This window comes from Lissotriton vulgaris, chromosome 3_1, assembly GCF_964263255.1.
Source record: "Lissotriton vulgaris chromosome 3_1, aLisVul1.2, whole genome shotgun sequence".
NCBI lineage: Eukaryota > Metazoa > Chordata > Amphibia > Caudata > Salamandridae > Lissotriton > Lissotriton vulgaris.
The window spans coordinates 2074772075-2074793383 of NC_141689.1; the positions used below are offsets into that span (position 1 = coordinate 2074772075).

The 21309-nt window shown below is 44.9% G+C and overlaps 1 pseudogene; it reads right to left on the reverse strand.

Annotated features, from left to right (window-relative positions):
* LOC147728818 (uncharacterized) overlaps nt 1–21309 on the reverse strand; it is a 67650-nt pseudogene that overhangs the window by 19307 nt on the left and 27034 nt on the right.

Below are 21309 nucleotides of genomic sequence, written 5' to 3' on the forward strand. Positions count from 1 at the left end.
GTCAGGTGAGCTGCATCATCACCGGCGGGGGCGGAGTTGGATGTTACCCTATCGGAGGGCGGCTGGACACTTCATTACCACGGCTCTCACTCACATCCCCACTTATTTCTCCAGGCGCTGAAGAAGGCACAACCCGTGCCGAAATGCATTCGCCGTTTTCATGAGAATTGCTCCAATAAAGATGCTTCCTGAACTCCCCCCCGGGCCTCTTCTCTCTTCTTGCTGTTGGGAGCTGTTCTTCATGTTATGCGCGCACGCCAGCATCGCGCTACAGGGGTCCCCGCATCTTCAAGTTGGCCTGGGTTCTGCTGGCTGCTGCTACGGCGGACTTTTGCTTCATCAGGTTACTGATACTTACCCAGGACCACCTCCAGGTTTCGGGACGAAGAGACAGCGGTGTTGCAGCCATGGTGCTGCACGTTGGGCGAAGCTGGAATTCCGGACTTGTCCCCGCCATTGGAATCCCTTTCCTTGGGGGTTGATGCGGTCCAGGGGGCGTAAGGAAACGACTTTGTTGCTGGCATAACATTGGGACACAACTGCGAGTGGCAGCAGGGAATCGACGACGCCGCTCATACATCCAATCGTTCCCGCAGCACTCACCACGCCACCACACGGCATGCTGGGTCCTGTAGTCCACACGGCAGGTATCCAGTCGTCAGGTGAGCTGCATCATCACCGGCGGGGGCGGAGTTGGATGTTACCCTATCGGAGGGCGGCTGGACACTTCATTACCACGGCTCTCACTCACATCCCCACTTATTTCTCCAGGCGCTGAAGAAGGCACAACCCGTGCCGAAATGCATTCGCCGTTTTCATGAGAATTGCTCCAATAAAGATGCTTCCTGAACTCCCCCCCGGGCCTCTTCTCTCTTCTTGCTGTTGGGAGCTGTTCTTCATGTTATGCGCGCACGCCAGCATCGCGCTACAGGGGTCCCCGCATCTTCAAGTTGGCCTGGGTTCTGCTGGCTGCTGCTACGGCGGACTTTTGCTTCATCAGGTTACTGATACTTACCCAGGACCACCTCCAGGTTTCGGGACGAAGAGACAGCGGTGTTGCAGCCATGGTGCTGCACGTTGGGCGAAGCTGGAATTCCGGACTTGTCCCCGCCATTGGAATCCCTTTCCTTGGGGGTTGATGCGGTCCAGGGGGCGTAAGGAAACGACTTTGTTGCTGGCATAACATTGGGACACAACTGCGAGTGGCAGCAGGGAATCGACGACGCCGCTCATACATCCAATCGTTCCCGCAGCACTCACCACGCCACCACACGGCATGCTGGGTCCTGTAGTCCACACGGCAGGTATCCAGTCGTCAGGTGAGCTGCATCATCACCGGCGGGGGCGGAGTTGGATGTTACCCTATCGGAGGGCGGCTGGACACTTCATTACCACGGCTCTCACTCACATCCCCACTTATTTCTCCAGGCGCTGAAGAAGGCACAACCCGTGCCGAAATGCATTCGCCGTTTTCATGAGAATTGCTCCAATAAAGATGCTTCCTGAACTCCCCCCCGGGCCTCTTCTCTCTTCTTGCTGTTGGGAGCTGTTCTTCATGTTATGCGCGCACGCCAGCATCGCGCTACAGGGGTCCCCGCATCTTCAAGTTGGCCTGGGTTCTGCTGGCTGCTGCTACGGCGGACTTTTGCTTCATCAGGTTACTGATACTTACCCAGGACCACCTCCAGGTTTCGGGACGAAGAGACAGCGGTGTTGCAGCCATGGTGCTGCACGTTGGGCGAAGCTGGAATTCCGGACTTGTCCCCGCCATTGGAATCCCTTTCCTTGGGGGTTGATGCGGTCCAGGGGGCGTAAGGAAACGACTTTGTTGCTGGCATAACATTGGGACACAACTGCGAGTGGCAGCAGGGAATCGACGACGCCGCTCATACATCCAATCGTTCCCGCAGCACTCACCACGCCACCACACGGCATGCTGGGTCCTGTAGTCCACACGGCAGGTATCCAGTCGTCAGGTGAGCTGCATCATCACCGGCGGGGGCGGAGTTGGATGTTACCCTATCGGAGGGCGGCTGGACACTTCATTACCACGGCTCTCACTCACATCCCCACTTATTTCTCCAGGCGCTGAAGAAGGCACAACCCGTGCCGAAATGCATTCGCCGTTTTCATGAGAATTGCTCCAATAAAGATGCTTCCTGAACTCCCCCCCGGGCCTCTTCTCTCTTCTTGCTGTTGGGAGCTGTTCTTCATATATATATATATATATATATATATATTATATATATATATATAATATATATATATATATTATATATATATATATATATATATATATATATATATATATATATATATATATATATGTATATATATATATATATGTATATATATATATATACATATATATATATATATATATTACCTACTGCCCCGAGTTAGATATGCTATGTCTGCCGACGCAGTACGGGGCCGTGTGGAGGCTTCAAAAGGAATGTTTACGGACTCCCCGGCTGGCGGGTCCGCTACAGTTGCAAATGCAGTCTCGGTGACAGAACCGAGTAACAGTATTAAGGATCTTTTTAGGGCACTTGAAAAATGCTACAAAAGTGAACAGGCGAAATGGTGGGAACACAGCTCCCTGTCCGGCTATTTGGAGGTGGGAAGGGTGCCTCGAGGACTGAGGATAATGCTAGCGCCATCCTATGAAAAACCTGACCCCCAAATGTTAAAGGACTGGGCACAGTGCAATCTCAATTCCTCCAAACGCCTCATGCAGATTTTGGTATAATATGCAGAGAGTGATAGGGTGAAACTAATGTCAGAAATTGAAAGGCTGGAAGCGGAAATAGCTAAGATCCCCAGCACACCCACAATTGTAAAATATCGAGAGGAAATGCAAGCACGCTTGAAACATGAGGAAGATATTATTAAGTGGCGCAAGGCGTATAAATTCCAACGAGATAGACTCGATTACGAGCATGGCCAAATCTTCACCTTCGCTCGAAAATATGACACTTTAAAACAACATCAGCAAAAGGATGGTAATGGGAGTATTACAGCTAACACATCCATTCAGCAAAATACCAGTAGCATTTTGGAGGTTTCATCTGAATCAGGCAATAGCTCACAGGTGAAAAAAGCGAATCTGACAACAAAGCCACACGCAACAAGAGAGTGGGGTTTCGCAAATTTACTCCTGCTCAGGAAATGGCAGTGGACCAACAAGACCGCAAGCAGACACTCCGCTCTGGCACACAAGGAATAGGCGCAAACAAATCAATGCCAAACGCGCAGAGAGGAGGAAATGCTCAAAAAGGAGGGGGCACAGGTGGAAGACAGAGGAGATAAAGGTCCAAATGGCAACGCAACCAAACCAACCATTAAGCGATGTCAAAACAGTGGTTAACCTGAGCAATACCACGTTAACAGACAGTGAAATGACTATCTTATCTATGGGGCTCTCTTTAGTCCAAAAAGTGATTTTGACTATGCTAGTACCGGCATTGATCTGTTCAAATATGTACGCAAACTCAAGCTCAGGAAATACCACAGTACACATAGATCAAACGACATCACCACCTCGCATGCGTCAACTTCACCCCCTATCGATCCTCCACAACTAGGGGTTTCTTTGACACAAGAGCTATATGAATTACAGCATGAAGAAGAAATTATCCCTCAGCCAGGCTTTGGAGGAGAACCTGTGTTAAATTTGCCACGAACTACATTCAAACCTAAATCTAAGTTTTGCCCTATACTGCTGAAGGACAACCTAGATATTTTTCATGACAGGGTTTCATCGGAATTAAAAGAACTACAGATTAAAAATGCCAAAATGAAAAAAAATATATATAACTATCGTGATATTCAATATCATAAACTCATTAAAAAATTGAAGAAACATAAACAATTGATTATTAGACAGTCCGACAAGGGCGGGAATGTTGTGCTTTGGCCCAGAAAGATGTACTTAGAAGAGGCCTTGAAACAACTCAATGACAGGGAGTGCTATAGGAGAACAGACGCCCATGAAGTACAAGCAGCCAAAAATGACTTTTATTCTAAACTGATGGCTTGGCGAAGCAAAGGCTTGTTGTCATGGGACGAATTCATATTCCTAAAAAATGATCACCCGGTAACCCCTGTCATTTACTTCATCCCCAAGATACACAAAAATCAAGAACAACCACCGAGGAGACCGATTATTACGGCCAGAAACAGCCTCTTGGAAAATACCAGTAAATATATTGACTTTTTACTACAAGACTTTGTTACTCTTTCATACTCCATATTCCATCTTTCACACTCGATACAGGGGACCTGTTGAACAAACTTTCCACCTTTGTATGGCAACCCAACTTTCTTTTAGTATCTCTGGATGTAACATCCCTTTATACAAGCATTCACCACAGGGATGGGATAAAGGCTATTAAGCACTACCTGACTAAAAGATCTATCGACTGTACAGAACACTCCAATATGGTGGTAGAAATTATCCTAGTTTGCTTGGAAAATAATTTGTTTTTATTTTCTAAACAACTTTTCCTCCAAACTAGAGGCTTGGAAATAGGGGCCTGCTTCTCCCCGAGTTACGCCTGTCTCCATATGGGCTTTTGGGAGGAGCAGGTCCTCATGGTAGACCATGCAGCCACCATGAACACCAAGGTCAAAGGTTGGTGGAGATACATAGATGACCTTTTTATGATTTGGGATGGTTCTGATGTTGATGTGGCCACATTCATAGATTGTTTGAATTCTAATAATCTGAATTTGCATTTTACAAGTACTGTAAGTTCTACTTCTATTGTGTTTTTAGACGTGGAGATATATATAGATCAGGGTAAGCTACACACTAAGCTCCACAGGAAACCAACAGCTGGCAACACGGTGATGCATGCGTATAGTCACCACCCACCCCATCTGATAAAGAGCATCCCCTATGGGGAACTGCTCCGCATCAGACGTATCTGCAGCAACAATACAGATTGCCTGAAAGCACAAGATGAGTGCAGATCTAGATTTCTGGCTAGAGGCTATGATCTGCATACCATTGACAATGCACAGAGGAGGGCAAACTCCCTAGACAGACAGCAATTGTTACGTCCCACCAATGCCAATGTCATACAGTCGCGCATTGAGGCAAGCAATGAAACCAGACTTTTCATGACTTTCAGCAACCAACATAAGTCGATCCGCAACATAGTGAAGAACAATCTGTTCCTCATTAGAAGTGACCCGGTTATTGGCAATCTGGTAACGATTAGGCCAAACATCACCTATAGAAAAGCTAGGTCTATGGAAACCAGCTTGGTCTCCAGCAGCCCTGAACTAGTCACTAGTGCCCTGCTAGTCACGGGCACGTGGCTAGCAGGGAGCAAAGGGTTCTTGATATGCGCCAACTGTAAGGCCTGCAGAAATGGAATCAGCAAATCTGAATACACCATACCTTTCTCTCCTATTCCTTTAAAAATAAAAGAGAAAGTTAATTGCAAAACAGAATTTGCTGTATACGTCTTACAATGCCCTTGGGGGCTCAGATATGTGGGTAGCACAAGGCCCCAGGTGCATAAAAGAATCCTGCAGCATTTGAGGGCTATTTCCAACGCAGACCCAACATACCCAGTGGCTAGACATTTCGAAATTGCCCACAATAAGAACCCAGAGGCCTTACATACTATGTCATAGATAGGGTCCCTCCCCAACGAAGAGGTGGTGACAGGGAGGGCTCCTTCATAAACTTGAGACCCGTTATATCATCTTGCTGGACAGCAAGATGCCTAACGGGCTCAACAAGAGTGAAGATTGCCACACCTATCTTTAACCCGGTCGGACTATGAGAAATTCCTTTTTGAACCAATTCTGTATTAACTATTTATTACTCTGCTTTGCAACCTATCTTTTAAGTAAACTTCCTTATCCTCCACACAGATTATTCTTGAATTATGTAACATTTTATCACATTTTTATCTCATTGGGCACACTTTTTTTATTCCACACTGGTAGCACTTTATGATTATATACGCGTGATGTAGCACATACGACCAACATGCACTGAACTTCTAGCGATTTTTGCACAAGTGAATGAATTGCCCACATGGGCATTATTAATAACATGTATTTTTATCATCATGAATTCATTTTAGAAAACATTGTATTGGATTAACATGTTTTTAATCGATTTTACTGTTGTTTTTATTTATTTATAAAGCATACGGTTTACAATTTTAACATGTTTTCAACTTCAGCCAATTTTATCGTAAAATGAGCTGTACACATTCCGTGCCTAATTAAGAGCTTCTATTTTAAGTTTAGTGCCAACAAACTCAACTCTGTGTATTTATACAGCAAGACGGCACTTTAATGTATTTTACTGTGAGTATATTGTGTTGGTGTAAATGATGTTGCCGATATTGCAATGCATTTGTCGTAGTATGTTTACTATGTCCATCACGCACTTTGCACTTTGAAAATGGTGGCCAGGCCCCATGACTGCGTCATGTGATCAAGGCTTTTGGTAGACGAAACGCGTCATGGCAGACTGGTGTTGGGCGCAATAAAACTTTAACACCAAGATTTGGATCTCGTCTCGTCTCGTCTCTACGTCGATTTAACTGCATGCTCTGTGGTTGAGAAGTTGAGGACGATTCATACCGCATATATATATATATATATATATATATATATATATATATATATAAATATATATATACACGCAAAATGCAAACTGCAACTCCGGTCTCCTAGGAACAGAAAGCCAGCACAAATCCAAATATAAGGCAAGATGTTATTTATTCAGGTAAAAAGCAGCAAACAAAACTGACGCGTTTCGGGCAGTTGCCCTTGTTCACAGTCAAACATTACCCACAATGCCTGGTTTTTTAAAATGCCGGTGCACACCATGTGACTTCAATAAACATAGAGAAAATACTATTATGGTATATTTGTGCGTCACTGAGTATAAGGGTTGCAAATACATACTCCTAATGTTTAATTCACATGGAAATGCAAAAGTTAATATGACTGAATACATTCATTGGATTAGAGCAAGATTGTATCTGCATAAATGCATAGATAATGAAAAAACAGTATAATACCATTAGTGCAAAGTTGATGTGCAAATTAACGCAAAATGTAAACATATCACTCTGTGCAAAACAGGCAATTCAGTTATAGAAGTATAAATACTTGAAAACTTCTCAATACAAAATTAATTGTTATTATAACAAACTGCCTTATGCTGATGTTTAAAATATACAAAATGTAAACTTCCACACTCTGTGCAAATCGCGCAAATAAATACTTCTACTGTTAAGACCAAGCAAACACTATTTACAATCCTGCAGGGACATCTCTAAATGATGGCAACCCTGTATATCCAAAACGAATATTTAGGGACATCTACTAATGATGGCAACCCAGTAGTTCTCATAAGTCCACACCCCGTCTATGTTGTAACTTAAATGTGCTAATAACACCATAATACTATGTGTTAAACTCAAAATGGAAAGTAGTATAATCCATTCTTAATCAAAATAACCCCCAGGGCAAAGAAAAATTAAAAGGAAAAAATGACTGGAATAAACAATGAGGGATGGCGAGAAACTTAACTTATATATATATTTCCTACTGGCATTCGCCAGTAGGTAGGTATAGTTAAAACATAGTGATGTCAGTGATGTCATGAGTGATGCCACTGACCATGTCATGAGTGATGTAATATGTGACGTCATCAGCAAAGCATTGAACGTGCAAGTTATAGTGAGTCCAACTAACTATAACGTGGGAATTTCAATGGTTTTATGCGAGTAAAATTTCCACCTAACTATAACTGGTGTGAAACCTATGGTTTTTTCAGTGAATAAATATATATATATATATATATATATATATATATATATATCTTTCCTCCTTGCCTCGGAAATTCGTCACCGCCTCCAGACCAAAGGGTGTCTCGCCTGAATCAAAGACCTCCGATGCCGGGTCTTTTAAACATTTCCACAAACGAGTAGAAAGACCACACGCTGGCGAGACCATGTACCAGACAAATTAAGTTTATTTTTCAACCCCCGGACGCGTTTCGCCTGACCAGCAGGCTTGTTCACCGAATATACAATACAAACAGTCGCCATTTTAAAGTGCAAAAGTGCTGGGTCACGTGAACGGAAACAACTTTTCAGATAAGGAAATGGAAAAAAGACTTATAGTTCGTTCCATTACACAAATTCGAAAAACTAATAATCATGAACAAATTCACACACTCATTGTTGGGCTGTCTGCCCGGGTTAAATTACACCCGCTTGTCTGAGATATTACCCTCTTAGCAATTCTTTACGTAGCGGACCCACTGGGTTCAGCCTCGTTGTCCTAGCTTTTTTAGCGGAAAACCTCCACCAGCTGCTCCGCACCCTGACCAGGTGCCGCGAGCGTGAGGGGTAGGTGTTCCTCCGTTCCAGTGTCTCCGTCAAGGTAAGTTCCGATCATGACTACCTTAGCTCCGGTTCTTAATGTCAGGAGCGTAGTTGTCGGTCACAATATCGGGCGAAAGTTTCAGGTTTCTCATTTCCAAGCTTACCTTGCTGCACGGAAGCTTTCCAGGAGGCCCCACTTTTCGTATCTCATATACGATACTATTCCCCACCTGGCCACTTACGCGCCCCGCCTCCAGCACGCCCGGGCTTTCACTACATGGAAACTGGGCAGCATCGTGTCATACCCCAAGCCTCCCTGGGGCCCCTCTATTCGTATTTTAAATCCTTTAAATATGATATTATGACCCATTGGGCCATGAACTCGCCCGGCTTGCAACCCTCCCGACCAATTACTGAAGGGAACCAGGGCAGTACTCCGGTTACCTGTTTGTCCCTGATGGGATGATATTGGAGTATGGTGAGAGTTTCTTGCCTAACTTAGCATTACATCATTGTACCAAGACCATATGAGGCCATATCAAGTGGGGAGCATCCTGCCCAGAGTCTCACCTTGCTTGCATTGATTGTGAATTGCTGCCGTGACAATACAATACTGGACGCTCCACTTGGGGCCGCTATTGCAGCTGTTTAGTGCACCATTTTCCGCGTTTACCTGACATGTCTGGGTAATCAGTTACTAATTCTTTACATCTCATAGGTGCACCCAACCTTATAACGCTGGCCTCACGGGAGCATGCTGCGAGGCCCTATTTTAATCCTTTTAGGGTAAGAACATGACTAATGTTGCGCGCTTGCTTCTGTTTCCTAGGTATTGGGTGTTATCTTGTAAGCTTCGGCTAAATACCACAGTTTTGTCTTATATACACAATGGCAACCCTCCAATTGTGATATTCGGGTGGTGTTTGTCATAGAAGGGACGTTGCACCCAAATACCTGGTTCAATTGCTTTTTCCCTTCTACACTACCCCCTTCACTCCTCACAGTGTGGAGCTTGTGTCACCAGAGTCACGCTGCACGAATTGAGCATTGAGTCACTATGTTGTATTTGACTTGAATTGTTCTTTCTGTTTTATCATTTTTCCCCTACCTCTAGGTCGCCTAAATAGAGCAGGACCCCTTGGCCCTCTTGTCCTCCGACCCAGTGAGGTTGTATTTGCTTTCTTCATAGAGATTGAGTATTGAGTCCACATTTGTTTTTGTGTAGTACTTTTCTGAGGTCCTGACGAATCGCCTCTTGGCGAGAAACATGTTGACCACACTAGGGGGTAGAGTTATTGTTCTGTATACCTTTACGGTCTCTAAACTCCCCTCCCACCCCTTTTAATTAAGGAATCAGCCACGTTATTAAAGTTGAAAGTGGACTGATTACCTTTTTTATTACTTTCACTCACTATTACACTGACTACACCTTTCTTCATCCTCACTACACCAACCATCGGCAAGGAACAAAAGAACCCCGTCAAAAGAGTACCTTTGGGGACTCCGTCAGACATTGCAGCGCCGGTCTGACGAGGGGCAGTGAGTCGATGATGACACCGGACACCCTCCAGTAAGGGTGTGTTTCACGCCTATTACTTTGGGTGTGTGAGGCTCTCTAAGTTCCGACTAGGGAACCCTTCATTGGTATCCACGGTATTGACAATACCAACTCCTTGCTCCACACTGTCACACGCTCCCCAGGGAACTTTGTACTCTGCTGTTAGCTTTACTTTAGGACATGTACACTGGACCCCATTAAATATCGTCCTCCTCTGTTCCCCCGTTGTTAAAAATCTTTGCGTGGGCCAACCCACGGAACTATTTAGGTTACCTCCAGCGGCAGATCACTGTGAGGCCCATTCGTTACTTTGAATCACTGGTTGCATTTGAGCGTATCCCCCATACCCTTTGCCCCACCCATCACTCCCAACGACTCTATCCCCCTGGTGTCCTACCTTGGAGGACGTCCCGGGTCTTAGTTTCGATGAGGAAACAATAGCCGAAGCCTTGAGGTCTACACCCTCACTCCTGGGCACATCAGAAGCAGCTGCCACTGGCTCCTCTACTGACGACTGGACAACTCTCACCACCTTGAAAAAGGAGTAGTTACGCATCACCATACATGGACTTATGATGGCTGAATACCTGAGGGCTAACATCGCCCCCCCAGGGACTCATAGTCAACCTCTTCCCTAGGATCTTCTTAGAAGATAACCAGTTTAAAGGGGACTGGTGCCAGGTCTCCTGGAAATGTACGAAAGACCTACTTTTCTTGATTGTCAAAACAGCTAAAAGACTGGCAGACGCTCTGCTGGATAAGATTACAGCCATAGAGACAACAATGAAGACAGCCGTTAATAAAAACTCCAAACCGGCCTTCTCTGCTAAACTCGCAGAAATTAATCAGGAGATTGCCGATAATCAAGAATATCTCCTCAAACAGAAACTGTCCAAACTTGAAAAAGATGTAGCAAGGTTTGAGAAAGAAAAAGTTTATCCTTACCTCAAGGAAGGATACACCAATAAGAAAACCGGGTACTCCTCCGATGAGAATTCTAGTATTGAAAGTCGAAGGGGGTCCGCAAGCAGTGACTCTAGTACTAGCACCACCCCCAACAACAACCGCCAGCAACGGCGCCCGAATTGGAACCGGGGCTTCCATCAAGGACCCATGTTCCATGGACCCCCACAAATGCTGCCTCCCTGGCAATATCCCTTCTACCCGCAAGGCCCCCCACAATTCTACCCCCAGAACCCTTATCACGACAGAGGTTGGGGCAGAGGAAAAGGGCGCAAACGGAGCGGGACAAGAGGGGTGCAGTGGCAAGACCAGCCATCGACATCCGCCCCGATGGAAACCAGGAGTGCAGCGAGGGGGAGAAGAGCCTAGTGGTCAACCTCTCTAACAGAGTTCTCACCCCTATTGAAATGGCTACCCTTGAAAAGGGCTTAGGGTTTGTTCCCACGCCCATCCCGGACAGTTTTACAGAAATATGCGAGATTAAACAATTTTTCCGCAAAGTACGCCTTAGGGCCTACTTCCAGGATCAGCCATCAAGTGAAAAAACTGATACGGGCCTACGTAACCCATCCACCTTTACCCCTACGGATGGGATGGTCCCCCCAGAGGTATTGACCTTTGAGAAGGCTGTACTCAAGTCCTTGGAGAATAAACCTAACTTCAATAGCTACAATAATCTGAGCAAAGCTGAAAGACAAGCAGTCCTATCCCTTGGCAATGACACCTCCATCGTCATAAAACAAGCCGACAAAGGGGGAGCAACTGTCATACAAGATGCCATTGATTACGACACGGAGTGTAAGCGCCAATTGGCCAACACTACCCACTACAGACCCCTTCCATCAGATCCAACCAATAGGCTAATTACAGACATCTCTAGTCTGATCATTGAAGGTGAAGCCAATGGCTGGATCTCTAAACAAGAGGCAGAGTTCCTCCTGACGAAACATCCTCTGATTCCGTATTTCTACACTCTGCCCAAAATTCATAAAGGGACCAGCCCAGTCCCAGGGAGACCCATTGTCTCTGGCATTGGCTCACTACTAGAACCTTTATCAAAGTTCTGTGATGTATTCCTCCAACCCATTGTAAAGGAAATACCCTCCTTCTTACAAGACACAAGAGATGTCTTACGCCTCATCGAGTCAATTGAAGGGAGAGAAGAGGTGGATCTACTTCTCACGCTTGATGTAGAAGCGTTATATACTAACATTCCCCAAGCAGCCACACTAGAAGCCGTCGAATCCGCCCTTATGCAGCAGGAATGGCCCTCGCCTACCCCCATATCTTTCATCATGGCCTGTGCAAGCATTGCTTTGACGGAAAACTTTTTCCAATATGGCTCTCAGCTGTACCACCAGATCAGAGGTACCTCTATGGGTTCGACTTTTGCTCCCAGTATTGCTTGCATGTACATGGCGGCCTTTGAGAACCAGATCATCTATCCCGACTCTAACCCCTTCAGACAAAATCTCACACTATGGCGTCGGTACATCGACGACATTCTGATACTATGGAGGGGTGACCGAGAGAGCTGCAACCAGTTCTGCACTTGGATTAACTTACAGAATCCCTACCTGAAATTCACTGGGACCATGTCAGAGACAGCTTTGCCCTTCCTTGACCTCACGATACGGCTGGGACCAGCCGGTCTGAGCACTACTCTGTTCCGTAAGGAGACGGACAGAAACAGCCTCCTTCTGTTTAATAGCCACCACCCCAGAGCACTACGCGAAAATCTTCCCTTCGGTCAATTCTTGAGGATACGTAGAAACTGCTCGTCAAGGGATGACTACAGACAGGAAGCAAACACCCTACAATGTAAACTCCATGACAGAGGATACCCCACCAAATTGATACGAGACTCTAGTAAGAGAGCCCTCAACAACCATAGGGAGGCCCTTCTTGAAGTACACCAAAAAGAACACGACAACCTTATAACATGCGTCACTAGCTTCACCAGGAATTCTAATTTCATTAAGAAAACAGTGAATAAACACTGGGGCATCCTCAACTCAGGGGGCACTGATTTACCCAAGCCTAGGTTTGCATTTAAACGGACAACGAACCTTAAAGACTCCCTGATACACACACGTCCTAAGAAATCACCTGGTACTGGACAACGGACACTATGGGACCTCCCACCCGTTGTTGGGCACTACCCCTGTGGAGGCTGTGCCGTCTGTCCCCAATCTATACAGTGCAAAGAAATCATGTTAACTGACTCTTTCACTTGGAAACTGAATAAGCATACCAACTGTAATAGCTCCAAGTGTGTCTATCTCCTTATCTGCCCTTGTGGCAAATTCTATGCAGGGATGACCATGAGACAGGTCAAATTGAGAATAACGGAGCATAAGAGTAACATACGGTGCTCCAAGACTCACACGAGACTTTATGAACACTACCAACAGTACAATCACCCTGCTGACAGCATCAATGGTTAGTGCTTGAGTCCCAACCAGCCATGTCCAGACAAGCTTTGTTTAGGCTTGAACAAAGATGGGTTCATCGTCTCCAGCTAGACACAATAGCACTAAATGACGCTATTCCCTGGACGAGTGTCTCTAGATAAATACCACTCTACCACTCCTATACCCCTCCCGCCCTAGTAACACATTCAGGGTACACCTCTCTTGCCATACACCCATGACCAGCGGTGTAGTACAACTAGAAATCCAGCCTTTCACTGTCACTCTTATCCCAATTTACCTCGGATCCTCTTTCAGTTCAACACTTCATGGACCCACAGGGACTAGCCGCGCTGTCCCGGCAGCTCAGAGTCTAGGCAGGCACATACTGACACAGTGTGTATATTAACACGTAAGATGCGCTAATATCCGCACCTTTACATACCTTTTGGCTACATTATTTCAATTAATTCACACACTCATTGTTGGGCTGTCTGCCCGGGTTAAATTACACCCGCTTGTCTGAGATATTACCCTCTTAGCAATTCTTTACGTAGCGGACCCACTGGGTTCAGCCTCGTTGTCCTAGCTTTTCACAGTCAATGCAGGCAAGGACTGACACAGTGTGTATATCATCACGCAATCTGCGCGAATATCCGCACCTTTGCATACCTTAGGGCCACCTTAGTTTTGTTAATTCATGCACTCCTTTTTAAGCCGCCTGCCCGGGTTCATTGACACCCGACTGTCTGAGGCATGACTCTCGTAGTAATCCTCCAACTGCTGACATTACTGCCACTCCCAATATGGCCCCCATCCAGCGCCACTCTATGACCTAATCTCTCCCATTGGACCAGATAGGGTGCTGCGCATGCGCATGACGCACTACAGATGCACCATCATCGGACCAGCACCCACGTCAGAGGCCCACTTCCTACAAAACGGCGGACACTAGCGGAAAACCTCCACCAGCTGCTCCGCCCCCTGACCAGGTGCCGCGAGCGTGAGGGGTAGGTGTTCCGCCGTTCCAGTGTCTCCGTCAAGGTAAGTTCCGATCATGACTACCTTAGCTCCGGTTCTTAATGTCAGGAGCGTAGTTGTTGGTCACAATATCGGGCGAAAGTTTCAGGTTTCTCATTTCGAAGCTTACCTTGCTGCACGGAAGCTTTCCAGGAGGCCCCACTTTTCGTATCTCATATACGATACTATGCCCCACCTAGCCACTTACGCGCCCCGCCTCCAGCAAGCCCGGGCTTTCACTACATGGAAACTGGGCAGCATCGTGTCATACCCCAAGCCTCCCTGGGGCCCCTCTATTCGTATTTTAAATCCTTTAAATATGATATTATGACCCACTGGGCCATGAACTCACCCGGCTTGCAACCCTCCCGACCAATTACTGAAGGGAACCAGGGCAGTACTCCAGTTACCTGTTTGTCCCTGATGGGATGATATTGGAGTATGGTGAGAGTTTCTTGCCTAACTTAGCATTACATCATTGTACCAAGACCATATGAGGCCATATCAAGTGGGGAGCATCCCGCCCAGAGTCTCGCCTTGCTTGCATTGATTGTGAATTGCTGCCGTGACAATACAATACTTGACGCTCCACTTGGGGCCGCTATTGCAGCTGTTTAGTGCACCATTTTCCGCGTTTACCTGACATGTCTGGGTAATCAGTTACTAATTCTTTACATCTCATAGGTGCACCCAACCTTATAACGCTGGCCTCACGGGAGCATGCTGCGAGGCCCTATTTTAATCCTTTTAGGGTAAGAACATGACTAATGTTGCGCGCTTGCTTCTGTTTCCTAGGTATTGGGTGTTATCTTGTAAGCTTCGGCTAAATACCACAGTTTTGTCTTATATACACAATGGCAACCCTCCAATTGTGATATTCGGGTGGTGTTTGTCATAGAAGGGACGTTGCACCCAAATACCTGGTTCAATTGCTTTTTCCCTTCCACACTACCCCCTTCACTCCTCACAGTGTGGAGCTTGTGTCACCAGAGTCACGCTGCACGAATTGAGCATTGAGTCACTATGTTATATTTGACTTGAATTGTTCTTTCTGTTTTATAATTTTTCCCCTACCTCTAGGTCGCCTAAATAGAGCAGGACCCCTTGGCCCTCTTGTCCTCCGACCCAGTGAGGTTGTATTTGCTTTCTTCATAGAGATTGAGTATTGAGTCCACATTTGTTTTTGTGTAGTACTTTTCTGAGGTCCTGACGAATCGCCTCTTGGCGAGAAACATGTTGACCACACTAGGGGGTAGAGTTATTGTTCTGTATACCTTTACGGTCTCTAAACTCCCCTCCCACCCCTTTTAATTAAGGAATCAGCCACGTTATTAAAGTTGAAAGTGGACTGATTACCTTTTTTATTACTTTCACTCACTATTACACTGACTACACCTTTCTTCATCCTCACCTACAACAACCATCGGCAAGGAACAAAAGAACCCCGTCAAAAGAGTACCTTTGGGGACTCCGTCAGACATTGCAGCGCCGGTCTGACGAGGGGCAGTGAGTCGATGATGACACCGGACACCCTCCAGTAAGGGTGTGTTTCACGCCTATTACTTTGGGTGTGTGAGGCTCTCTAAGTTCCGACTAGGGAACCCTTCATTGGTATCCACGGTATTGACAATACCAACTCCTTGCTCCACACTGTCACACGCTCCCCGGGGAACTTTGTACTCTGCTGTTAGCATCACATAAGTGCGTCAGATGCTTACGTTGCACGATCGTATGCGCTCGAGTGCTTCCGGGTGCGTTTACGCCGTGCGTATCACGTGGACGTGGCTACACGGTACGTTACAATGATGTTTTCGGCCGGGGCATTGGTGCTAACGGGACGCTCCACGATGCGCGACCCGGGGCGCTTCAAAAGACTACGCTTTCCGGGGCGCTCACCGGGGAGCGCCCCGGGAGCGCTCCAGGGCAACAAAAAAAAATCATAAAAATAAAAATATACATTAAAAAAATTGTTTTAAATACAAATATATCATAGGATTCATTCATTTTCAAAAATATTACATTTCATAGCTATAGACATTTGCTATTAACAAAACTTTGAAATTCACTGAAAAAAACATAGGTTTGGGGCTAGGTTTCACACTCGGTATAGTTAGTTGGAAATTTTACTGACATAAAACCATTGAAATTCCCACGTTATAGTTAGTTGGACTCACTATAACTTGCGCGCCTGTAATGCACTGCTGATGACGTCACATATTACATCAATCATGACATGGTCAGTGACATCACTCATGACATCACTGATGGCATCATCCAGTGAATGTGTGTCTTTCTGAAAAATAAATATGTTTTATATATGTATATGTAAAGGTAGATGGAAGAATAAATGTTTAAATAAGTGTCTTAATGGATGTTTTTGAGGCACAGGGTCAGACTGATTTGCATATGGCCATGTCTGAACTGGGGTAGCTGAGTGAGCTAAAAAATGGTGATGGATTAAACCCAGATCAGTTGACTGGAGGTGAGTGTTTGATTTGCTCAAGAGCTCCGTCCATCATCCCCTTTTGTTTCGCATCTAATGTCAAGGCATGAGTTTTGATCCTGAAGAGAGTTACTCTAATTTTATTCCTCTAAAACAGACGAAATTGGTTTAGTTTTGTAGTTATGAAGACCATCAAATACTAGAAAATTAGTTTATATTGTGCCATATAAATGGTTTGTATTAGTGCAATAAAATACAGACATATTTCTACTAATGTTACTGGGTTGGATTCCTTGATTGCCCTGCCAGATTTATAAGCGTGGTCCCCAGCCATGCCCGTGCAGGGCAGGCCTGCCCCATGTTTAGCTGTCCTTGCTTAGATATGTGAGGTGGAGGTTGGGGGTCTGGTTCTTTTGCAACATTTTCTTTGGTTGGAATTTGGCAAGGAGTTGGTTTTCCTATATACCATAGTGCCCTTGAACTGCACCTAATGACCCCTTATCTGCTGTGCCATGGGTGATAGTGGATGAAGGAGGAGTTGACTTGAAGTTAGCGTTACTCATCTTTCTCCCACCAAAGCCTCATCTAAACTTTCCATCACTTTCTCCATTAAAGTGTTGTTCTTTTGAATAGCTCACTGTGGCATCCCAGTCACTGTGGCATCCTATTTCATACCTGCTTCATTGCTAGGGTGTGAAAAGTCCCACTTCCTGGGGCCAGTATACACATAAATCAGCTACAGATCAGCTACAAGCCATCCAGCTGGCTCAGTGTTTGCTAGCTCAAACACACATTGTGATGAAGCCATATTTATACATCATCTTACAACATCAGTAGGCATTACACACCTCTCCTAGCACCATCATGCATTCAAAATTACTTGTGGCATGTAGCTGGCTAAACGTTTGCTATTTGAACACCACACCCAGGCCAAGCCATATGACATCATCATCCTATAACAATAGAACTCGTTAAACGCAGCTCATTTCACCATTATATACACAATACAGGTTCAAGACACAAAGCTAACAAATTATTGCTTGTTCACACTTTAAACAAATATACTTAGCCAACACAAGGTGATGATGGACGGAGCGCTGAAACTTTTCAGACACTCACCCCCAGTCACAGATCAGGGTTGAATCCATCATCGTTCTTTAGCTCACTTCGCCACCCCAGTTCAGACACAGCTATGTGCAAATCAGTCTAACCCTGTGCCTCACGGGAACAGTCCAGCCCCAACTGCCAAGCTTCCCTGGACCGGAAACAAGCATCCTGGACCGGTTTCGGGCTAACAGCCCTCATCAGCCAGGCTAGCTTGAATCCAGTGGCAAAGTGAGCAAAGGACCCACGTCTGGGCATACCCTGCCAACTTAGGGCAAACACAGCAAACACAAGGCTCATTTTGCCACTGGATTCACGCTAGCCTGCCCTTGCTCAACACATATACTTAACCATCATAATGAATTTAAACTAAAGAGACCAAACCCACAAACACATGGAACAGCATCAAAACCACATAATTAGAAACGTTATCTCAAACTTAACAACCGCTTGAAGCGAAGCAATGGACATTCGTACACACAAGCAGAACGAAAAAGAGGGATATCCTCTTCTTGACATGATTTCAAGCATATTATCTTCATATCTTGGAATTTTGTTGATATCAATACTACATTTTCTATTAAAATGGAGTAAGGAGAAGGCAGTCACTGTTTTTTTGCTGGTTCCTAGAACTATCACAATGCATTAGAGGTCACTGGAGTTTAAAACCTTCTTTTCCTGGAGTTTTGGGTGTACTATGCCTTTGCACCGATAGATATTCTGCAGATTTACTCCCATTTCACAGTTTTCTTCTAACATGCATTCTCTGATCCCTCTCTTCTTTTTAATTATTGTCTGCTGCTGTGCATAGGAGACTACGAGGCCTGTCCTTGTTGTCATCCCGAAGCTTAATCTGCAGACGCTAGATTTGTCTGGGGCAAGACCTGCTCTCCTTTGTCTCTTTCCCCTCTACAATGCTGTGCCAAGAGGTTGGACTCAAATGGACAGCATAGTCCTGACTACTGGAAAGAGGTCCTGTGCTGGCGACTTACTTTTCAAAAAATATTTCACAACTCTTGTTTCTAAGCCTATCCTTTACCCTGCCCAGAGGTACCAGCCCACCCTATTCATTTAAGTTGCGTACACCACGTTACTTGTTGGGAAATCTCGGGGCATATTACCAAGCAATAGCGATAATTATCGCTATTGCTTGGTTAGAGACAAAAATTTACTGCTGAGCTGCGGCGATTTTTATCGCAGATAAACCTTGGTATTACCAAGGTTTATCGCAAATGTGATAAAAACGGCCACAATGCATGAATATCGCTGAAAAGTCAGTGATATTCATGCATTACCGAGCTAATGCTCTTAGCCATGTTATCCACCTCCCATTGGATAACATGGCTAAGAACTGCTCAGGGCAGGTGTTAGCTTTTGGAGATATTCGCGCTTAGAGCGAATATCTCCAAAAGTTAGTAATAGGAGATAGCGATGTTAAGCGACTGTTTCCAGTCGCTAACTTCTTGGCACGTCCACTTTGCATGTCATTAGTGATAAATATCACTGACATGCAAAGTGGGGCCCAAGATGGTCGCTATCTCCTACTAGCTGTCGCTAACTGGAGTTAGAGACAGCTAGGTAATAGGGAGATAATTTTATCTCCGCTTTCTTGACTTTTAAAGCCAAAAAAGCGGAGATAAACCCCTTGATAATATGCCCCTGCGTACTTACACCTCCTTAACATTACTGACTAAATTACAAGCCTGATCAGTTGGTGCCAAAATAGAACACAGTGACATGTCAGCCCTCGGTCTGATCAGGCCTTTGAATAAAGCACGCTGCTGTTGACAAATGGATGTCAAACTGTATAGAAGCTGAAGCTCAGGATATATCTATTGCCCTGGGAAAACCTCATTTTTGCATCTCATGAACACCTTTTTGCACCTTTCCTGGTCTGCATGGGAGTATGACAGAAATGCAGTACTGCTGTGCTGCATGGAGCTAAGCCACGCGTGATGATTGCATCCACCCATTTTAAACTGGTTCAGTGTAAGGCAGGGATATGGCAACATTTCTGAAAGCCATATTAGTACATTGGGCATACATTTACACACTCATAAAGTAAAAAAAAATTGCCACGTGTGAGTGTCAAAGTGACATATGGGCTTTACATATTCTATGCTGCTATGCCTAACTTAGACAAAAGTGACGTATGCCAGATAATATAGGCACCATTGTTGCCATGTTTTGTGAAGTCAAATGCAGTGAGGAGTTGTCTGACAACTTTGTGCGCTTTAAAAAATGTGGATTATTATTAATATTATTATTATATAAATTCCTGGTCATAGAAACACAAGCCAATCCAAAATAAATGAGAGAACTGAGCAGTACAAATATGGCTTTACTGCATTATGTCTATGACTATGCACAATCTCAATTTTAGTGTTTTTGTTTCATAATAGGTGTTGCACTTCCAAATGTGAGTTGTAAGTTAGCCTGTGCTACCGTAGTACCTTAAACCTGATGGAGGTGTTTGCAATTTCCTTTTTTGTAGGTTGTTAGCACATGTTTAATGTCAATTGCTACATAATTCAAATTTGAAGCATTGGGACATGTGCATTTTGAGACTGTGGTGTAATGCAAACACTTATTTTCACAGGATGAAAAAGAGAAGCCACGGGCAAAGATTGACTTTGCAGATGTATGCACATGATATAAAATTGAGAGTGGAGTATTGGTGATAAAGCCAACAGTATAAACAGTGAGAGAGTAAGAAAAAGAGATATAGATGTAGAGAGAGGAAGAGTTGGTTCGAGTGGTTTTGTATGTGTGTCTGTGTGTGTGTGTGCATCCAACACTTTTGTTATAATGCTGCCAATGTATTGTTCAGGTTGTCATTGCCCTTGCCACAGAGATGTGTGTGTGTAATCTGCTGCTATCAAGTTTAAATAATCATAAAACCATCTTGTCGGGTCAACGTACCTGCTGTAAATATGCATGGAATCGTTTGATCATATTTCCAAATCGGGAATAAGATTTCTCAGTCACTCAAGTCTCTGAAGAAGACATTAGAGATTTATTTCATTTATTTATGTTTCGAAATATTTAAAGCACACCTTGCCCGGCCCATAAGGCTTAATCTCCTCATAAGGGTATGTGGAGAGTTATTGGTCACCAGGTTCTTGCTCCAGTGTCATACCAGTAGGATCCTGACCCTCAGATTTAGATTGTTAAATCTTCTTGTGATTCATCGGCATCCGATGAATTTTAGAACACTTAACTTTTTCCCTAATGGCTTTCCACGGCCTAGCATGCACCTTCAAGCTTGTCTTCATCGTTACATGGCTTAGGAGCCTGGACCTTTCCCTGGCAACTGCTTCAGCACAAGACTGCTATCCATTTCAATGGAAGTCCTCCCGTCTTAAATATTTGGGTATCTATGTCAATCGGGACTTGAACGCATGGTGGCAAACAATCTGGAACTGCACTTGGAACGGA